The sequence below is a fragment of the Pinus tabuliformis genome, chromosome X (genome assembly GCF_031772625.1).
Source record: "Pinus tabuliformis cultivar Carrire ecotype Pingquan chromosome X, CPIR1, whole genome shotgun sequence".
NCBI classification, from domain to species: Eukaryota; Viridiplantae; Streptophyta; class Pinopsida; order Pinales; family Pinaceae; genus Pinus; species Pinus tabuliformis.
The window spans coordinates 1572602877-1572626335 of NC_142308.1; positions in this window are offsets into that span (position 1 = coordinate 1572602877).

Here is a 23459-nt window from a genome sequence, read left to right on the forward strand (position 1 = left end):
TCAGAGGAAATATTATTATTGTAATGTTTTTATTGACATTGTGTTTACGTTTCTGCTAGAAAGAAATTTAGCATGAACTAGATTTTCTTTACAATGCAATTTTGTCGTTGGCAATATTTTTGTATGCGATAGAATAGAGTCTAGCATGATTTACATTTCCTTTGCGTTGCAATATTTTTAATGACAATGTGTTTTTGTTTGTGCTAGAAGGAAATCTAGCTTGTGATAGATTTATTTTGGTTTGCAATGTTTTTCTTGGAAATATGAATGTGTTCGTGCTAAAAATAATTCTAGCACATGCTAGATTTCTTTCACCTTACAATGTTTTTATTGACAATATCCATGTGTTTGTGATAGAAATAAATCTAGGATGCAAATATTTCTTTTGCTTTGCAAGATTCTTGTTGGCAATATGCTTGTGTTCCTCTTAGAAGTAATTCTATCACATTCTATATTTCTTTCACCTTGCAAAGTTGCTATGTGTTTGTCTTTGTGCTAGACGAAGATGTAGAAGAAAATCTAATGACGCCATAGTTAATGTTCTTTCATTGTGTTTTGCGTTTATTTTTTATAAAGAAAACTAAGAATGTACATGACTATAAGAGATAAATTTTGTGTATATATGATGTTGTTGTAGTCTCTATAGTGGTTTTTATTTATTCACAATGTAATATATTTTGGAAATGTTCTTATGCTCGTGCTAGAAGGAAACCTAGCAGATGTTTACTTTCCTATATTCATGATTAAAAGAACATAATAAATTTTTTTGGGGTGCTCTTTTTCTAACCTTGATTAGCTATTATTGTGTGTTCTACACTTCTTATTGTTCTTGTTCATTTTGTTACACATATAATGATGCGAGTAATTATAGTATTTATAAATTCATATTTTCTTCAATAATTCAAAACTATGATAATAATTTTTTACTTTATTTTCAGAAACCATGGACTATGAAGCTAGTGAGAATTGAAAGGAAGCATCCAAGGAAAAAGTAATTTCAAGAAACTTGACACCAAATTCTTTAAATGGTATGACAATTTTAAAATTAGTATATACATTGTTACAATCATTAGACATTATGTTAATAACTAGTTGTTCGTTAATAAAATCCATGGAAATAGCCTTAGGAGTGGGGTTTTAATGAGGACAACCCATACTAACATGGCTATTTTTTTTTTAAAACAATTTTAGCTAGTTGATAACTTTTGGTGTCATATAGTAAACTTTCATAACATATGTACTCATTTATTATTGGGCGTGTAAATGGAAATCATGTGTTATAAGGTTGTTTAATAATATTTGGTATTTCATGTCTTCCATATTATTTTTCTAGAAATTGTGGAACCTAGTGTGTGTGGAATTCGAAGTAAAGTAGTGAAGAGAAAAAGAAAAAAAAGTGATATACAAATGATGCCTCCTTCAACTGGTATGCTAGTTTTATATTTTATGTACTCTTTTGTAAATGGTTGGATTAGGTGGTTTCTTTTTGTAGCAATTTTACCCATAACATATGTACTCATTTATTATTGTGCATGTAAATGGAAATCACGTATTATAAGGTTGTTTAATAATATTTGGTATTTCATGTATTCCATAATTTTTTTTCTAGAAACCGTGGAATTTGGTGTACTTGAAATTCAAAGTAAAGTAGTGAAGAAGAAACAAAAAAAAACTGATATACAAACGATGCCTCCTTCAACTAGTATGGTGGTTTTATATTTTATGTACACTCTCTTAGAAATGGTTAGATTAGGTGGTTTTTCAATATTTAAAAGAACATTATGTGACAATATTTGAAATTATAATTTCATTTTGATTCATGTAAATATGATTTTGTTGTTATTTGCAGAATTGGTTGGCCTAAAAGCAAATGAAATGTTACAACCATCACTTAAGAAAAAGAAAATTTATTCAACTCAAATGGCAATATCAGTAACACCTTCTACTTCTACTTTTCAAATGATTAAAAAATAAAATACATCTAATAAATATGAGTTTGTGCAAGATTGGTACGTCCAAATAGAAGCTCCCATGAATATGCTTCCTAATATGTATCAATTTGGATCCATACATGGAAAAGAAACAGAGATATTAGGAACAATAATTAATTTCTATGCTTATAATGAAAAGGACATTGACTTTCAAGTGGAAATGATTAAAGAAAATGCGGTAAAATTAATTTCATGTCAAGTGGAGTATACAAATTTTAGACCAGATTTGATTGAAGCTTCAAGTACCAATTCAACAAATACGATAAAGAATTCAATGTTAAAGTTGGATAACTATGAAAACTTCTCTAAATCTGGAATAAATAGTTGTGTAGATCTTTTAAAACACATCGCCACCGTTCTGAGACATCGTTATGTAAGAAGTAAAAAAACATCATCTCTACTTCTTCATTTACAACAAAATGGTAATTTTCTTGATAAAATACAAGATGATAAACTTGATTCTCAATTACTTGCTCTGAGAAGAGTACATTTATCTGATTTGGAGGAGAACATAACAAAAAGTAATTTCAAGCCTACTACAAAATTTCAAAAAACTAGGAAAGTTGAATCTGAGACAACAAACCTTGCAAATCAATGTGATGACATTAATGAAGCCTTCAGGCATTTCTATGTATTTTCAAACTCCTTTATTAGAAAAGTGGTTGTTGAAAGATGTACGGAAGCCCCCAAAGTGTTTAAATTAAGATCACGAGATGATTTAAATGTTCAAGTATTAGTGAAACCATTCCTAGAAAATTTTCAAACCTCATTACCCAATGCTCTTCTGATTCCATTTGACATCAATGAATCTGGTCCATTGGTCAAATCTATCAAAATTATAAATGAGACAGATCTAAATTCTAAGAATATCAATTTTTGGATAGTGTATGGTCAACACACCATTCAAGAAGTGAAATAAATTTTAACAAATCCTAAATATAATCTATGTACAGAAGCAAAAAAATATATATAAAAAAACGTATTGCTCGATTCTTGCATCCATTAGTTGAACCCACTGAGGTGATCTACATTTGTTGTCAATTAAATTCTACAAATAAGGTATTCTACAAAACTCCATTTATTGATTGGGTGCACTCGACAAGACATTTCTTAATTGCCAACAACAAATTAAAGAAAAGGAGGATTGGATGTTCTAAGGCATCTGAAGACAAGGTATATAATTTTAATTATTTTTACATTTAATATTTTATTATTATACATCTTTTTATTGTAGATAAATGACTAAAGCTGATAATATAAGTCATATTTTTTCATGTTTATAATGAATTCTCATTAGTTTATAACACCTTATTTTGTTTCATTTTTGCATTGAATTCTTATTAGTTCATATTTATTATTTATCAGTTTGATGATGAAATGTTGTGCTCTTTCTTCGACTGTCCAATTACAATTTTTTCTAATAAAAATGATTCTCTTATATCTTGATGAACCTATTTGGGATAAACGGGACACCATTTTAAGTGTTACCAACTAGGCACATTAAAGTGTTCTCCAAGGAAACCTAATTTTGAGAACTACAAGAGAAATAGTCTACACAGTTTGATAGCAACTACTCTTCGACCCCTTCGGGGATTAACAATTGAAGAAATTGCTTCAGTAGCAGATAAGCTATTGGATGGAACCATTTGGTTTTCTATTCCACTTAATCATCCAACAAATGCCATAAAATTAAAAGATTATTGTTCTAAATTGAAAACCAACAGAACAATATTGGATGCAATGCTTACATATTGTCAAAGTCATGATCAAAACTTTATTGAGATTACTCTTACCACATTCAACATTCTTGAGCATTATGAAATTAATGATGTCATATTTTCCAATTTTTGAAACATAGTGGAGGGGTCTACTTATGTCAAAGGAACATGTAATACAAAGATAGAGTCCCTTTCTCAGCAAGCATGTGGAGTCCTTGACAGAATGATAAATGTATCAACAAGTGTTCAACATGTTGACAATAATTTTGAATTTGGTTGTCATTTTGGGGCCTTGGTCTTTTGTTAACTCTTTTGCACTCTTTTCCATGTCCGTTGCGACTAGTTTTACATACTGACCTTGTTGTTCTAGATGCAATGGCTTTGAAAAAAGAACAATTCCACAAGGGATATTATATTGAATTGTTTCAATTTCTTATTGAAAAAAAAGAGTTGAATGACTTTACTACGTTTCTCTTAGGAGAACTTTGGTTTTGTAATGATGTGCACGAGTCTTTGGAAATTTCCATAAAGAAATCCAAGTTCAACTATAAAATGACTAGTGGCATTTATGATATAAGTCCCAAAACAATTATAGTTATGATATAGTTCTTACTATACATTTCTATAATTCAGAATTAAAATTTTTGAGGCTATAAAATACTCTCACACATTTGAAGACACATTTGATGAAAATGAGAGAGATTACGATTTCTGGATGGATTTATTGGAAAAGCACTAATAATGTAGTGATGCAAAAGTGGTTATTTCTCTTTATGCGGGGACGGATTTAATCAAGGCTTGTTGTACATATGGAAGAATAATTTCATGTGTTGTGCAAACAGAGTCGCAAAGGACAATCATGTTAAATAATTACAAATCTTTTCAACTATCAAATACAGGATCCATTAACTTCTTCGAAAGTTCAGGTACTACAATTCCTTTATTTTTTTTCTTATAATACTTTGGATACTATTTGTTTCATATTTCTTAATTGTCAAAGTGTTTACTAAAATGACTAATTATGGAGATTCTAAAACAAAGAATGATGAAAGTGGGACGCAAAAAAAATCAACATAGTGCTTATGATGTTGAAACAAGTATAGAGATGGAAATAGGAGGAGAAGGAGGAGAGGAAGAAGTTATCATACCAGGTACATAATTTGTTGGGTTTTTACTCTTGATCATTTTTCAATTTATTTAATTTCCATATTCATAACATTTTTGGATGACTATTATAGGGAATTATGAGATGAATGAAATTAATCAAGACAATGACCATGGAAAGATGGAGATAGAAATGGGTATTAATCATTGTAACTGTATCTTTCTTTATTTTATTATTATTCTAAAGTATTAGTTTTATCATCATGATTCATATCATTTAATATGTTGATTATAGTTTGAAATAAAGAGAATGAATATAATGACCAAGGGACAGTCCCACAAAACTACAATCAAGACAAAAATATTATATGGACGGTTATAGATTATTCTTTTTTTGTATAGTTGTTTAATAAATTTTGTTCATTGTCACATTTTATAATAATTTTTTATGTTTGTTATAGTGAGAAGCAAGGAGAACCAAGAGTTTGATCAAAAGAAAATTAAACAAAAATTTAATCAAGAACAAAATATAACATCAGGTACTTATAATTTGTCCACTTGTTTTCCTTAATATTTAATGATTTTATTCATTTTCACAATTCAATATATATATATATATATATATATATATATATATATATATATATATAGATAATTTTGTTTCCCAGGGAAAAATTCTAACTTTTTATTGTTGTGACAAAAAGTTACATTGTATATGATGTTAGGCATTCAGATGACTGTATGATTTTCAATAATAGAGTTTACTGAGATGTTATTTGAAGGGCTCTCCTTCTACCATCTCACTTGTCTGACATTGAATCATTGATCTATTCTGAAAAACATGGGCCTCCTCAGAGAGGAAAAAAATCCCATTTGATCAGCTTTTTGAGAAAAATAAATGTCATCATATGTCTAAAATATAAGAAGAAACACAAGCTGATGGGGCTAAATCATTCCCGAGTCTCCTTAGAAAGGAAAGCAACCCAAATAGGAATGAGTTAACTAAATGTTTTATGGGAGTTAAAAAGTTGTTATGGAAATGAAAAAAGAGTAACTGTCTGTTGTTTTTTTAATGGAAGAAAACGAAACAAAGGAAATTGCCTGAAGCTAGGTTGTAGACATAGAAAATATGGATTTTTAAACATATGGTGGAAGATCCGACACACAGATCGCATCCATATCAGATTCCTCTATCCTCCAACTGCCCAGATCTTGTTGCAAAACCGCTTTAGAAAGCTAGTCTGCTGTATCATTGTGTTCCCTGTAAATGTGACATAAAGAAAATTCATTAAAAAAAGACTTTAAATGCATGGTCTCTTCTAACAATGGTGATAATATGTAGTTCTGACATCTGCTTATTCCATTGAACCATTTGATAATATTCAGTGAGTCCCCGAAGATCTGAATCGTGGGTATGCCTAGGTGGGTAAGCAAGAAGAGTAGAAGTTTTAAGGCTGACAATCCTATGAAGTTGTTGGTTCCGGTCCCTAATCCCACTAAGGCTTTGAGGCATCGATGACAGTTTAGATGAATAACCAACCTAGTGCCACATTTTTTATTTTCGCTGGAGGCCCTGTCAAAGTATGCCCAAGGGACTCCTTCCTTAATGCATTCCTCTCTAACAGGGTAAGGTATTTCCTCATGGGATGGCTCAGGAATATTGGTGAAGATTGTCATGCATCCGACAGTTGTGATCCCCACCGAGGGTGTTTGTTCTTTAAAAATAATTTTATTCCTTGCGAGCCATAAACCCCAGGAAATGATTAAGGAATGTTTCTTAGTTTCTCTTCAGGGTGATGCTTCCACCAAGATTGCCAAACTTCAGCTACCGTCCTCCCATCCCATGATACCCTTTTATGGATCAGTCCCCCAACAGCCTACCATACCTCTCTTGAGAAAGAGAATTTTAAAAAGAGGTGATTAATTGGTTCAAAGTCAATTTTGCAAAGAACACATCTCCCTGGACCAGACTTATATCTTTTTTGAAGAATATCCCAGGTTGGCACCTTCTCCTTGAGGATGCACCAGAAGAAAAATTGGGCTTTTGCCAAACATTGCAATTTCTAGATTGAGGTAACCCACCAATCCTAATTTCCCCAACCTTTCTTCGACATTAGGTACTTATATCCTTGTTTTGGGGAATAGTTACCCGAGTCTGCATGTGCCCGGACTAGATTATCAGTTCTATTTCTAAGCTAGACATTGGATCGGGACAGCTCTATGATGAAGGTGTTACATTCCCCTCTCCATTGATGATTGAGGTTCAGGTCCGTCCCTTAAAGCCAGGCTTGTCCCCAAATGGAGGAGTGGCCATGTTTCTTAATCTAATTGGGATTTTGGATGCCTCTTATGTTGAATTGGTTGATGAGGCTCATGGATAGAGTGAAATTTTCGTTGCATCCTACCCATGGATCCTTCCCTATTCAGACTTGTTCTCCATTTCCTACCTTCTAGGATAGGGGGGGTTTTGCTACTCTAAGCGCCCCATAAATGGACATTTTCTTGCTGCCTGCAGTATCTAGCTTGGCTCTTAACTAAGCCTTCAATAGGTTTTTTTTCCTCCCTCTCACCTTACGGTCACCTTGCTGGGTGGATTGCATGTTGATTCCCCCCACTACCCCCACCACTCCCCACGGAGGAGGTTTTTTCTCTCGAGGCCTGAGGTTATAAGGGTTTGATGCAGCGAGGGTTTCATCTCTTGGAAAAGCATCATTGCTTCTGGTATATTCACGATTCAGGTCTAGATTGGGTATAGAAGTGATTATAATCTCAACTTGCATATCATCTGAACCTAAAATAGGAATGACAATGTTTTGTAGCCTGGAGGGAAGAGGAACAGATTCAACTAGATTTAAAGAATTAACAAGAGTAATAGAAGGTAGGGTTAAATCCAAACCCATACCCTCTTTGTCAATTGATTGGCTCTCATCAATGTCTGGTACTATGTCATGGTTATGCGCATTCCTTTCAAGCTGTTGAGGTGTCTAATGTCCCCGGATGGGTTCTTTCTCCTCATCCATACTTCCGACTGGATCCTCCAGAGCTCCGTTTGTGTCCATTGACTCCTCCCCCTTATCTTTCCCCGAGGTTTTTTTTTTAGATCTTCCTCAGCTGCCTCCATTGTCTTTGCCTTCCTCTGCTTCCTTTGACCTCTGAATGCCATCAGGCATTCTTTTGCCAAGTGTCCATAAATGTGACACCTATGGCAGTGAAATGGAAAATGCTCATAGTCTAATTGTTGCAAGTACTTGAAGTCTTTGTATCGTTGCTGAATTTCTTCTGCCGATCTTTCCCAAGGTGCTAGGCTTACCAGGATGCAAGCCATCCCCTAGTCTCTAGTTTGCAGAAAGGACACGTTTGTTTCCGTATATTTCCCAAGGTGATTGCCAATAGTCCTAATGACCGATTCTACCTAAAGATACAAAGGGAGCCCTGTCAAGCAGACCCATATTGGCAGTTCGTCAACTCATTCCCTCTGCGCATCAAACAATGGGTTCCATTCTTTAATTAGAATCGGGTATCTCCCGAATGCCCAATTCCTTTCCATCACCCAATTCGCTGCTTCTTTTTTCTCGAATTTTACCATAAACCATCCCTTTGCTAGCGTTGAGACTTGAAAGACTGAATCCAAAGCCACCTGCTAGTGGTGGGAAGCCCATTCCTGAATAAAGTTAGCAGAATATTTTTTCCCTCTTGCACTTCCTCCCAAAGTTAGTTCCACGACTTCCATAGCTTCATCTATTGTCACATCCATGCCAAGGACTAGATTTTCTACTGATTCTTTCCTCTTTATTATTTTGGGCTTTTTCCTCTTCTCCCCGCCTGCTTTTATCGTCTCCCTTCCTCCCTATATTGTGTGGTCGCTTCCACATTTTTTGTTACTACTTGGAGTGTTTTTGCACTCCTTTCTTCTTGAGTAAAACCACTCCCTCCTTCTAGCCTACCTTCTGCTTGTCCTCTTTCGCCCCTTTACTCTGTCTCTACCAGATCTACTTCCTTTCCCTTCTTTAGCCCCCCCTCCACAACCTTCCCATTTTCCTCAAAACCCTCTGTTAATTTCAGAATCCCCACAAACCCAGACCCCGAGACCTTGTTTTTCTGCTTTGCCTGATTACAGCTGAGGGAATTTTGGAATTTTGCTGTCTGATCTAGACTCCAATGCGGGTCTTCAACTTTACCTTGTTGTGCTCCCAACTTAAAGCCTGGGTTGCATTTCTCGTTGCTTCTAAAACAACAACTAATCACTACATCCTCTAACCCTTCAGAATAGAATAGGCTAAGGGGATGGGGGTTTTTGAAACTTACTTGTGGTTTTTCAATTGTCGCTGCTTCAAACTCATTTTGAGCCTGCGTCCTCTAAATGAAGGGGAATTCTTTCCAGCTGTTCAGAAACGATAGACCTAGGTTGTCCTCCAGCAACCCTAGGGTTTCCTTCTGTTTCCAGGCCTCCTTCGAACCTTGTGTTTCCTTCCCATGTCGTCCAGCTGGACGTATATACCTTTCAATGTTCTGGTATGTGACCTCCAGCCCCCAGACCGACAAGATGTCACTAGGTTCGGGGTCTAGATCAATGGTATCATTCGGGTTGACCATCCTCTTGTCAGTTGCACCTTGATAATGGCTGGCTACACCTTGGTAACTCCTGAGCATGAAAATCACCCTTCTCCAAGCTTCCGCCAATTGCATGCTGCGGGTTGAGAGCGGTAGTGTTGCTAAGCCTACTACTTAACCCAATTTTCCTTCCAACCTCCATTTTATTAAACCGCACATGGGTTTTGGATTTACTGTTCCGGGGCTGATCCCATCTACCATCTGCATCCACCTGTCTCCTACAACGAACTTGATTCTGACATACTCTTCCGTGTCGCAGCCATCCGTCTTCCTCCTGTACGCTTCCATGTCATTATCTCGACGCTATGGCCTCCAACTTCAAGGCCTTCCTGCCCCTACGCCTGCCATCTTCCTTGCTACAAACCCTATCTAAAGGTTTCCAAGAGAGTTTTCTCCACAATTTGGTCGTTTCTATCCTGAATAGGTCGAAAATCCTCTCTTTTATGAGGTTGTCAAATGTTTACTGTTGATTTTGTACTAAGCTTAATTTCTTACCTTTTCAAAATATTTTATATGTTTAATTTGGAGACAAATAAAGGTAACAAAGATGATGATGAGGTGCTACATTACAAATAGGAAGATAATGTCATATCAGATACTTATAACTTGTCTTCATGTTTATCCTATTATTATTCAAACTCTAATGCTTGTAACTACCATAACATTGTATATTTTTATTATAGGAACAAATAAAAAGGATAAAATTAGCAATCAAAATAATGTTAAAGGTGTGTGTGTGTGTGTGTGTGTGTGTGTGTGTTTCTTTTTAAACGTTGCACTACTAATGTTTTTCTTGGTATTGGTATTTGATTGAAGGCTTAATAAGAAGTACTATTGGTATTTGATTGAAGGTTTAATATGTTTACTCCAGGTTCTATCAAGATGATAAAAGAAACTATTGTTTCATCTATAAATAATGCAAAAACCACTCAAGGTAAGTGTATCGTTTCAACAATTCTTTTAGTAATTTTTGTAACATCAATAAAATGGTTTGACTAGATTAGTTTCCATTGTGTTGAACCCAAAATAACTGAAAAGAAACTAGTTATTTTTTAACTAAAGAACATTTTTTATCATAGCATCAACGATGAAGCAACAAACAAAGGGCATATTGAGAAAATGGGAGCTGCTATTGATTACACAATAGAGAAAAAGTTATTTCGGATTCATCCACATGCCAAATCATGTTTTGAAATGTGTTTCAAAAATGAATCTCTTGACATTGCATTTTGGATGACAACTTTGAAACAAAACACAACACGATTTCCAAAAAAGTTGGTTTTAGAAACATTACAAGATAAACTTGTGTTTAGGGGGGCTGCCTCAGACTGTAAACCACAAAAGGGACATAAGGTCATTGATAATCCAACGTATACACACTAAATCATTGAAAAAAGTGTGCGAAATGCATACCCAATATCACACAACCAATACTATTATAGTCGCTTGTTCAATTGAGAGTGAAAGAGAATCCAAAATAAAATGTGATTCTTGCCCCTCCATTCATTGGAGCAAATCAAGGCGATAATTGGTTGATCGATGAGCTATGGAGAATGTTGCATAAACTCAACAAGGCTAAGGATGTGTGAGCTATTTTGAGGGATGTTCAATTACATTTAGAAGTACCTTAAGGTTACCGATGTCTATTTCGTGCTATTATATGTATGACATCATGAATTATTACTTTTATTTCACAAAATTAATAAAAGAATTGTTGATTTGGTTTGTTATTACTTAAAATAAAATATTTTTATTTTATTTATTTTTGGTGAGATGAATGGTCATTTAATGTTTTCATATCAAAATTTCGCATGCTATATTTTTTTTACAATGGATTACTGTATATAAAATTAACAGGTAACGGGTCTATTTGTTTTAATTAGATCATTACAATTATTTGTTTTAAATGTGGTTTAAGTTATCGTTCTACCTCTTAGAAATTAGTAATTTGAAGGATGACCCATTGCATTCTTGTAACCTTTTTTATTCCATATAAGTTGAAACATTGTATTAAGTTTTATGTAGCACCAACAATAAACATACAAGTTGTACTAAAAGAAGCACCAAAAGGAACTAAGGTAGAAACTCTAGAAATTAACATATAATTAATTAGGTTTGAAGTTAAAAAATTGTATTATATTCTAGGTAAAAATTAATATATAATTAGTTTGTTTACTTGCACCAGACCATTGTAAAAATATTTTGCAATTGCAATTAAATAAATCATTATAATTATTAAAATAAATGATTTAAATGGTGGGTCAATGCATTCTTATAAGACTTTTATTCCATACAAATTAAATAAAGGTATTAGGTTGTATGTATAAAATAGACATATTATTTGTTTGTTCATTTTAATGGGGCATTTGTATTTGCATTTTGGTGATACTTTGAACTCATTGTAAAATTACCTTAGAATACAAATGGAAATAATTCATAATAATGTTAACATCATTTTTAAAATGATAGGTTTTTATGTCCTTAAGCAATGAAGTGTTGAAGTGGAGATATGTTAATATCATACATGTAATGCAAATGGGCATTACTACAAGTCAAAATATGTTGTTGATATTTGAAATGGAAGGAGTATTCTTCCAATAATACACCAAATATGAACACAATTTTCATCTTCAAAGATAACTAGATTCACAGTTTGGTGATAGGTCTTATTTTTTAAGGCCTTTTCAGTCAAAAGTATTAAAATATTGCTTAAAAAATTATGATGCTGCAATATGGACATCAAATGTCACTGATAAGTACATCCGAAAAGTACTTGGAACATCAAATATTGATATAGAGGACTTTAAATTTGCATGGGACAAGTCTCATTTTCATTTTCAAACAAAATTGGAAGCACAGAGAACAGGACAATTTTATGAGAAAAAGTTGATTGATGTGTGGTCCCAATATGGAGATAATTATGAAGAATCAAATGTATTGCTAATAGAGACAAAAAAAATACTTCTCAATTCATTCGATATCGATCAAACCACATCTTGATAAAATCATATACAGGAAAGGAGAAAGACACGTGGCTTACACAAGTTTTATTCCCCTTTCTTAAGACACTTCATCGTATCAAACAAAAACATGAGTACATTCGAATGTTCAATAGAACATGTACTTCATTGTAGTTGATGGAGATAATTTCCTTTATAAATTTGTTGAAAAGTACATTCCAAATTTTCAATACATTTTGGACATAGTTTTTGTTGAATCAATTTGTATGATTTTATATTTTTTTGAAATATATGGGAATTGCAAATTATATTAAAATTTATATTTCTTATTATTTATAATTGTTTTTGCTATGACTTTGTTGTATTGTTGGCTTATATGGGCCTAACCCAGGTTCGGAAGAGTTATTTATCCAAACAAATCCCACAACTACCGGCCCTTTCGGCAACAACCCTCAGAGCACGGACTGAGGTCTCACCTGAGGTAGCAGGGGAGGGTGTTGGAACCAGGTTTCCACACCCTTGGGATGTCTTGATGTGGTGTGGAAGGTTCGCACACCGTTTTGTGGCTTCATGCCACTTGGCCTCACGTAGATTCGGATCCAGGAAAATCCTTACTACTTATTAATGTGTTGTTTATAGATTAGATCTACTTTTTATGGTCTTTAAGCAAACATTTAACAGAAATAACCAGTTCGCGCACCCAGAAAAGATACAGATTCACATAAACTCATAACATAAGGATACGCGCATAGATCAAACAGTTATATCAACCATAAATTAGCCAGATCTGCAATAATTCAGATTTAACACAGAATTTCAAAATCAACTTATCTTTATTCACTTCCTTCACCAATACATCAATATCCACCCTGCGCACTCAGTAGCAGGGATTCGTGAACACAACTGCAGACTCTACTAGGCCTCTGCACACATAGCTGCAGATCCTCTATCTATCTACCAACACCCTTGACTCGGACTTACAGACGCTTCAAGACTTTGTTCTTCAAAAACCCATTACATTCCAGATCTAAAAGTGCATACCAAAAACTGACTTCTACCTATAGAAACTCTCCCTATTTATAGCAAGCCAACTTACTTCCTATTATTTTACATTATTTTTGGGCAGACATCCCTTTGACTAGACTCATTTAAAATTCGCACTCCACACACTTCGCGGAGTCCTTAACATACTTTTCCCAAAATTGCGGGATTTGAGCCTTAGCACTATTACGTAGGCCCTCTGCTACCCAACAGTCCTCCAACACAATCATCTTGACTCATCCCAAGTCACTTGGCTGGTGCGGTAGTCTTCGCGCAGAGGTCGTTCCACAATTTTTGTGCGTCGCTTGTGCTTGCAACACACTCGGCCGCTAGCTTCTGTACTTGTTCTATGCGAGCTGCTGATGCATCTGTATCACTTGGAGTTACCTATCCGAGATCACATACTGCCTGCATGTCTGTTATCTTTTCTTCTATGGCTGTGGAGACCACAAATGCTTCATCAATCCAAGGCTGGATGTGTTCCTTATGCACTGCCTCCTTTTGCCGTGCAGCGTCAACTTGTGTCTAAAGAGCCTGGGCCTCCTTCATTTTATCCAATTACTGCATGATAGTGACCATCTGCACAGTCCCTCAGACTATGTCATAAGCCTGCTGCAACTACCGTGCCTCGGTTTCTACCTGTTGTATCATTGGGTCTTCCTGGAGGGCCGTCAGCGTAAGGAGGGACTGATCTAACAGTCCTGAGCAATCTTGTATAATGCACTTTATCATTTCAAATCCTGCTTGAATTTCACCGCAACACTGCTCTCGGATTTCCAGCGGTGTGGCTAGCTACACCTTCAGCCTTAGTTCTGCAATTTGTAGATTTAATTCCCATTGAGCCTTTGTGACCTCCTCCTGGGCCGTACGAAATCATATGGCCATGCAATGAATCTTGTCAGTGGTTGGAAGTTTGGCTAGGATAGCTAACTCCAAGACCTTGCTGCAAGCGGCCATTAAAGCATGTTCCACTTCCTCAGTGTGTGAGATCAAATCATCTCGCTGGAGACTGACCTGCTGTAGATTTGCCTTATGCTCCATCATTGTTTGGAGGGCACAACCTTCCCGGGCATGAAGCTGAGTGGTTACCCCATCCTGTAGTTGGTATAAGTGTTTCTCTAGGAAAAGTGGCTAGATTCAATCCCCAACTTCGTACATCCCCCTCTACTTCGGCCAAGATAACACCTGCTGGAAACACTAAGGTGTTCATTATATTTGGTATGCACCATCAAGTTGGTTGCGGTTATGCCCTTGGTTAATTGTAGGCTTGCCCCACCCGAGGGTCGCACCTGTAGTGCTTGCAACTGCACTCGGATCTCCCCCAACACAATTGTCTGCTCAGTGATTAGTTTCGTCAATGCATCGGTAGGGACATTACTCAGTAGTTTGCTGCTATCAAGAAACTGCTTCTCTAGAGCTTTGGCTGTCTTTGAATTTTTGCGCATGTGCAGTGATTCTGTGCTGCGTTGTCACTTGCCGGGGTTTGATTCAGTAAGATGGTTCGTGTGTTCCTGTATCTCCTTCTCCAATTGCATATCATGGTCCGAGGCCATTTCCTGATCTATCGTGGTTACTTCAGTTAGAACTTCCTTTGGTGCTTCCTTCTGTGAAGCTACCTATTATCCTTGACATGCCCTTTTCTGCCAAGTTAGTGAGTCGCTGCTGGATGTCCTTTTTATGTTGCTTCGCTTCCATCTTTTCCAGTAAATCCTTGGTGAGGGCATGCCTTCTAGGGCCCATGTTGCTAACACAGCATAAATAGCATCATCTGTTGCCATGAATGGAAGCGTGACCCATGCTCGCTTCGGATCCTTCTGCGCCTGGATATATAAGTTATGCATGTCCACTTTGAACTCGGTCGTGCTTTGCAAAGTGTTGTAGATTGTTGGAGACATGCGTGGTTTGCGAGCAATCTGTGTCAGGATAGTACCCTCCATGAAGGTCCAAAAAACCCTATTGTTAGAAGCCCTCGCTGCGTCCTTTGTAGCCTAGAGCGAAGTATACTGCACTACTTCTGGTAGGCTGTCTTCAATGCTAGGAAACTGGCTACCCCGCGGTAGTTCTCCTGAAACTAGAAGGATTGATAGTAGCAACCATGCATAATAATATGTCTTACCTTTGTCCTGTGCTTCTTGATAGTTTGTCAAAAATTCATCACATAAGAACTGTGCCCAGTTAAACTAAACCCCTATCGCACACTATTCCACAAGAACAATGACAGGAGCTGGCACCTCATCTGCACGACATTTCCTCATTAGTTTACCAGCTAGTAACTAGGTAGAAATTCGCACCCCTCGGTCTTTGATGCTTGCTATTGCATACCCCCACTTCCGCTTCTCCAACTTATATTTAGCCTTCATTGTTTTGGCGCAACCCACATCGCTACTTGTTCTGACTATGTTTGTGGGGTCATTCCCTTTTACCGGCAAGTGGGTAATCTGATGTACTAAATCAGCTGTGATCGGAATCGGCTCCTCCAACCAGAGAAACCCATCATGTACCAGACATAGTAACTGCCGGATAACATAGATGGTGAGGGTTGTGTGGTGATAGTGAGGTATCCACCTTAGATTGAGTAACCCCGCCTTCTCCACACCTAGTAACCACTTCCATGGCAATAATTTGTCTTCGACCAATTCAGGGAAATTGTCGCTGTCTGAAAGGTCCCAATCTTCAAAATTGATACTCAGGACTCAGCCCAGTGGCAGCCCATCAAACCATATCTCATCTGGAAGAAGCGGGGTTTGGAGCATATTCTTTGCAGCGTCCACATCCTTAGGTAGCTTGACCGTGCCGATCCATGGGGGAATATATGGGCGTTGTGGTAGAATTTGGAAAGCATACTCTTCGTCCTCATCTTGTGTGTCAATTTGATTGATCAAAGCTTGTAAATCTTCATTGTCCTCCTCAGGTTTGGTGGTGATTTCTTTACCATTTTCATCTCCTGATAGCTTATTGAACCTCGGCGAGATCCTGACTAGCCCCATCGGCTGCTTATTTTTCCGAGACCATGGTGTGCGTGGGGATTTTGGGACTTCAGGGACCACGACAGCTTCATCTAGCACCTCCTGGGTTGAGTATAATTCTTCTATCAAGCATGCTCAGGTTCTCGCCATGGTACTCATGGAAACCTTAGTAGTTGAGTGTTTGTTGGTCATTATGGGTTCCAATCTCAAATATCCCAGTGCCGTCTAGAGGTTATTAAATGAACATGTAAATCTGAAAGAATCCCGTCCCTACACTTTCAGCTTATTAACACTATTTAGGTAGCAGATATTCTTGTATCTAGCTCAAAACATTCATCTTAATGGCCCGCTGCCCACTCCTCCCTGACCTAACTTGACTTTCTTGTCAGGAATAGTGATGTTAACGGTCAATTCTCGAGTTTTCCACGCGACAACGCCATCACTCGGGTGCCACTGTAATGTTGTGGCCCACATGACTCTATAGAGAACCTTTTTGCTGCATCGGCCTCCCGCAGACTCGTTTATAGTCCCACGCCCTCTTCCAACTGCTTGGGGTGTTGGGACTGTGCTTCCTACAACTAGTCAGGTGGTCGCACCCCTGAAGCAATTTCAAAACTTCCATGATAGCCCAGGCTGCGAGCACCTTCCGAGTGTATTTGTAGCTGTTATATCTTCATGCACCACTGTGTGGGGTGTATCCTTCTGTAGGTGCGGGCACAGCCATGATAGCAGGGTCATGGCGCGTTCGCATTCTATGGGATACCCAACCTGGCCCAATTTCCTTATGCGTAGACTCGCGTGGCCTTCGTGGGCGTCACTAACTTTCATTTTACTGCTTCCTTCCCCAACTAGTGCACTTTTCTTCCTGTGTTGTGCCCATAGGTTCTCGATTTCGCGAGGCCTGCTGCTACCCCGCATAGTCTAGGCTCTTGTCCATGTACTTCTTGACACTGTCATTTGTGCCTCCCTTCTGGTATAGGCCCATTGAACCCGTGGTATCCACAATTTCCCGATGGGTCATTTTCTCAAGCAAACACTAAGCAAACTTCCCCCTGTTCCCCTGCTGACTTTGTCATGTGCTACTGGCGAACGAGATTTCCCCCTAACCCTTGCACGTACCTGCTTATGATATCCTTGCCATTTTCACCGAATCTTTGGGCATGGGCTCCATTTGTGGACAATCGTTGCGCATAGTGTCTTCTCAGGGTCATCCTGTGGCCTTTGTCTCAGAATTGTCATTTCACGCTGGTCGACCGCCTGCATGGCATCCTCATTCATTGGCCTGTCCCTTGCTTCCATGGTTGTACAATGTAGCGATCTAACCATCATATTACAATTTAGTGTCGTTACCTCAGGGAATCAGTTCTGCCACTGCTCAATCTCTTCATCTGAATCCGACGTGCAAGAACTGTCATGGTCCCATGAGATTAATCCATCTGTTGTCGGATTCACTCGGTCCTGATCGTGCATGGTGATCTGGTAAATACAATCCAATTCATCGTCGTTGTCCTCGATGCGAACTGGCTCGGTATAACGTGCTCCTTTGGTTGGGTCTAGCGGAACCACTACGCAGAGAGATCTTTTCTCGAATATCATTTTTCATTTCTTTAGGTTGATGACTCCATTCATATCTATTGCCCAGTATATCCCTAATAATGCAGGATATGGGTTACTTTCATCTACAATCTCTATGACCTCAAAATCAGTTAGTGTGCTTACATTGTTGATGTCTACTGTAACTCCCTGCAGTCTTCCCATAGGAAAGATCTTCTGTTGATTTGCCATCCGCAGCTGGATAGGGGACCATTGTAGTGCAGGCCTGCCCATGCGCTCCCAGGTTTGCTTAGGTAGGACATTCTGATCCGGATTTAAACAGGAACACAATAAAATAAAGAGATAACCATAAAGACAAATATGCAGTGGAAATAATACTTCATTTCATTGCTGTAAAATACTGAAATATGCTTACAAATAGAAATGGAAATAACCCAGCTAGGGCGATGGTAGCTTATCTCTGAGAAGAGATGTCTTGGCTACATGCCTCTGAACTGTTCTCCAAAAAATTATGTTACAATGAGGCTCGAGGCCCTATTTATTGTTGAGAAACAATGAAAAACCCTTCACATTCCAAAACCTAAACCTAGAAGATGAAACGCTATTGGGTCCCTATAATACTAGTGATTACCCCATTACTATTGTAGTTATACCCCTTATTTATATTGTTGTGCCCCTATTACCCCCATATTGTTATTTATGTGCCCCATAGAATCCCTCTATTGTTATTTTTGTGGCTTTATATTATTATTGTTAGGTCGGCTGGATTATATTGTGACTCCTTAGACTCCTATATATAGAAAGGAGGTTTTGTCATTTGTATCATCCAAGAATTGTTCATTTATGTAATGTAAAGGAGGTTTCCCCCTCAAAGAGGCTGAATTCTAAGGCGTTGATCTTTCTTTTCTATCTTTTCTTGAGCTGGTTTCATAACATTTGGTATCAGAGCTTTGGATTCTAGGGTTTCGCTGCTCCAAACAGGTCATCGTGGCATTTTCACTATAACTTTGTTTCTGTGACGTTTCAAAGTCGCAAAAAAAACCCATTTGAGAAGAAATCGTGCTGAACCTTGGGTCCAAATTTCAGAGCTTTTCGCACGATATTTTCGGAGATATGATCTGAGGAAGTTGGTCTTTTTGCAGACTCCTGAATTACATTCAAAACAGGTGACCTGGGGAAAATCGTCATAACTTTCTTTCTGAGCATCGGATTGAAATTTTGTAAGAAGGTACAGAAAGAGGACGGACTGTAGTTTCTTTTATATATTTTTCAGAGTCAAAGGTTGAAGCAATGACACGTGGCACTTCATACAAGTTTGCTCTACTGAAATAGTCTATAATCAGGTCACTGCGGGAGATTGTGCATAACTCTTTCTTGGAGAATCCAATTTGGATCAAACTAGTGGCATTGGAAAGAGGACATACAAGGCTACTATAGGTCACAATTTCAGAACTGGATGATTCGAAATTACAGAGATACATCAGATTCAATATCAGGCTTCTACAAAGTAAAAAAAAGGTGTGTAGTTTTTTTTTTTAATTTTTGCATAAGCTTGGTTTGAAGGAATTCAAAGGGCATAGTAAAGCATTATTATCGGTAACTGATGCCCCGAGGAAAGAAAATGCAAACACCTAGTAAGGAACCTGAAAGCTCTAGCATGACTCATGAAGAAGAGGAAGAAATGCTACATGATATATCAAAATTACAAGAACAAGTGCAACAAATGTCACGCTCACAAAAGCTAACAGATGATAAGATAAATGGTGTGGAATCTAAGATAAATGGCGTGGAATCTAAGATAAAGGGCATGGAAGCTAAGATGGATGATCTGAAGACAGATTTGAGGACAGATTTGAAGACAGACATGGCAGATTTGAAGACAGATTTGACAAATTTTCTACAAGAAATACTTACTAATGGTGAAAAGGTTGTAAAGGAAACTCATGATGTGAACAAAAGAAATGTTAATCATGATTCCATAGACTCTAATGTTGGATCGAAGACCCACCATATTCCAAAAATCGATATGAGGAAGTTTGATGGCAAGGATCCCGCCACATGGATATTACAGATGGAGCAATTCTTCGATCTCAATAATGTGCAAAACACACAAAAGGTACGTATGGCAACTTTATATTTGGAACCAAATCAGTTTGTATGGTATCAATGGCTTTGTTCTCGTAAACAATTTATCACTTGGGCAATTTTTACGGAAGAATTGATAGCACATTATGAGGATACAAAAAGCAACACTTTTTTTAGCCAATTGATAAGTCTCAAACAAAAGGGTTCAATAATGGAGCACATTGAGGAGTTCCAAAAATTGAACATAAGGGTAAAAGATATTCCAGAGGAGCATAGGATTGATGTGTTCATAGGGTCTTTAAAGGATAATATCCAACATGATGTGCGCCTTTGGGAACCTGATTCATTAGAGAAGGCATTCAGGTTAGCAAGAAAAATGGAAAGCAAAATTATGGCAACTAGGAAGCATACCATTCACAACTATAAAGCGAAAGTGTTGTTGCCTTCCACAACCTACAAGGTTGACACCACAACAATTGGAAGAAAAAAGAGCAAAAGGGCTTTGTTACAATTGTGATAGCAAATACACAAAAGGTCATAAGTGTGCTGAGAAGAAATTATTCTACATAGATTGTGAAGAGGAAGAAGAAAAGGAGCAAGAAAGGTCAAAAGAAGAGGATATATTCCAGGAACAAAGCCTAGATGAAGAACAAATAAATCCGACCATATCTTGTAATGCATTGGCGGGAATTACCACTCCTCAAACCATCAAGATAGAAGGACAAATCAAGAAGAAAAAGGTAATAGTGTTGATTGATTCAGGAAGCACCCACAATTTTATTCATTGTAGGGTAGCAAAAGAATTGAATTGCTTCCTATATCCAGCACCAGAGTGTCAAGTGATGATTGCAAATGGAGGAACAATAAATTGTTCTGGAAAGTGCCATAATATCAAGCTATCCATGGGAGAATATGTATTGACTAGCCCAATGCTTTCCATTCCAATGGGAGGTGCTGATGTTGTACTAGGAGTCCAATGGCTACAATCCTTGGGTACAATAGCTTTTAATTTTCAAGAACTTTTCATGAAATTTTCTGTGGAAGGAAAGGAAGTTGAATTAAGGGGTATTGCAGGGAAACCAGGAAAGATAATCAGCTCTAATGGCATGACAAAGCTTCTAAAAAAGGAGCAAAGAGGTGTAATTGCACAATTATGTTCGCTAGATGTTTCCACATTGGAATCATCTATTTCTCCAGATCTCCAAAAAGTCCTGGACAATCATTCCAAGGTATTTGAGACTCCCAAAGGTCTCCCACCTATGCGTGATCATGATCATGCTATTCATCTGATTCCAGGAAGTGTTCCTCCAAACATCAGGCCGTACAGATATCCATATGTCCAAAAAAGTGAAATTGAACGTATGGTTGCAGAAATGCTAGAGGCTGGTATAATTCAACCGAGTCAAAGTTCTTTCTCAGCTCCAGTAGTATTGGTGCACAAGAAGGATGGATCATGGCGCATGTGTCCAGATTATAGGGAGCTCAACAAGCTCACTATTAAAGATAAGTTCCCCATTCCTGTCATTGATGAATTACTGGATGAATTGCATGGATCAATTTACTTCACCAAGTTGGATCTTCGTTCGGGATATCATCAAATCAGAATGAAGATTGAAGACATTCCGAAAACGGCATTTAGAACTCATGAGGGTCATTATGAATTTTTGGTCATGCCTTTTGGCCTTACCAATGCACCTTCAACATTTCAAGGTTTGATGAATTCAATTTTCAAACCATTCCTTAGAAAATTTGTGTTAGTATTTTTTGATGATATACTAATCTACAGCAAGTCTTGGAAGGATCATGTTGAACATGTTGACAAGGTGCTACAACTATTGGAGGAGAAACAATTATATGCAAAAAGATCCAAATGTTTCTTTGGAGTCCAGGAGGTGGAATATTTGGGTCATATTGTATCTCATGAAGGAGTTAAGGTAGACCCTAGCAAAATTAAAGCCATTAAGGAATGGAAAATCCCCACATCCATAAAGCATCTGCGAGGATTTCTTGGGTTGACAGGGTATTATCGCAAGTTTGTTAAGAATTATGGGAGAATAGCAGCACCTCTAACAACATTATTGAAGAAAGATTCATTTTCATGGACTCCAGAAGCAACAAAGGCCTTTGAACATCTTAAAGAGGCAATGTGCCAAGCACCGGTCTTAGCTACACCGGACTTCACAAAAACCTTTATTGTGGAATGTGATGCTTCAGGAAATGGAATTGGTGCTGTTCTAATGCAAGATGAAAGACCCATTGCTTTTGAAAGTCGTCCAATCAAGGGAAAGTTTTTAAGCAAAGCTATTTATGAGAAGGAAATGTTGGCAATACTCCATGCACTTAAGAAATGGCGACCCTACCTAATGGGAAGACACTTCAAGGTAAAAACGGATCATGATAGCCTTAAATACTTTTTAGAACAAAGATTATCCTCTGAAGAGCAACAAAAGTGGGTCACAAAGATGTTGGGTTATGACTTTGAAATCATCTACAAAAAAGGGAAGCAAAATGTGGTGGCAGATGCACTCTCAAGAAAGGATGAGGATGTGGAAGCATTGTTGTGTGCCATTTCTATTATCCAACCAGATTGGATAAACGAAGCAAAGGAGGAATGGAAGAATGACGAAGAAGTGTGGGCACTTATTCGAAAGCTACAACAAGATTCCAGTACTTCTGATACATTTAGCTGGAAAAATGATTCGTTATGGTACAAAGATCGCTTATACCTCTGTAAGAATTCCCAGCTAAAACAAAAGATTCTTATGGAATTGCACACTTCTCCCTTAGGAGGGCACTCAGGATTTTTAAAAACTTACCACAGGGTTAAGAAGGAATTTTTTTGGGATGGCCTTAAATCAGATATTCAAAAGTTTGTGGCGGAATGTTTGGTTTGCCAACAAAATAAAGTTGAAACAATTAAGACACCGGGTCTATTACAACCTTTATCCATTCCAAGCCAACGTTGGGAGGAGGTTTCAATGGATTTTATCACAGGTTTACCCAAGTCTGAGGGAAAGAGTGTCATCATGGTGGTAGTTGACAGACTTACCAAGTATGCACACTTTTGTGCATTATCACATCCATTTAAAGCCAGTACAGTTTCTACTGCATTTATGGAAACAGTTCAAAAGCTACATGGAAACCCAAAGATTATTGTAAGTGACAGAGATCCCATTTTCACTGGAAATTTTTGGACAGAATTATTTTCTTGTCTTGGTACTCAGTTAGCTCATAGCTCATCTTATCATCCTCAATCTGATGGGCAAACTGAGATAGTAAACAAATGTTTGGAAGGATATCTTCGTTGCTTTGTATCTGATAAACAGACACAATGGGTCAAATGGTTGCCTCTGGCTGAATGGTGGTATAACACTTCCTTCCATACAGCAACAAAAATGACCCCATTTATGGCACTTTATGGGTATCAAC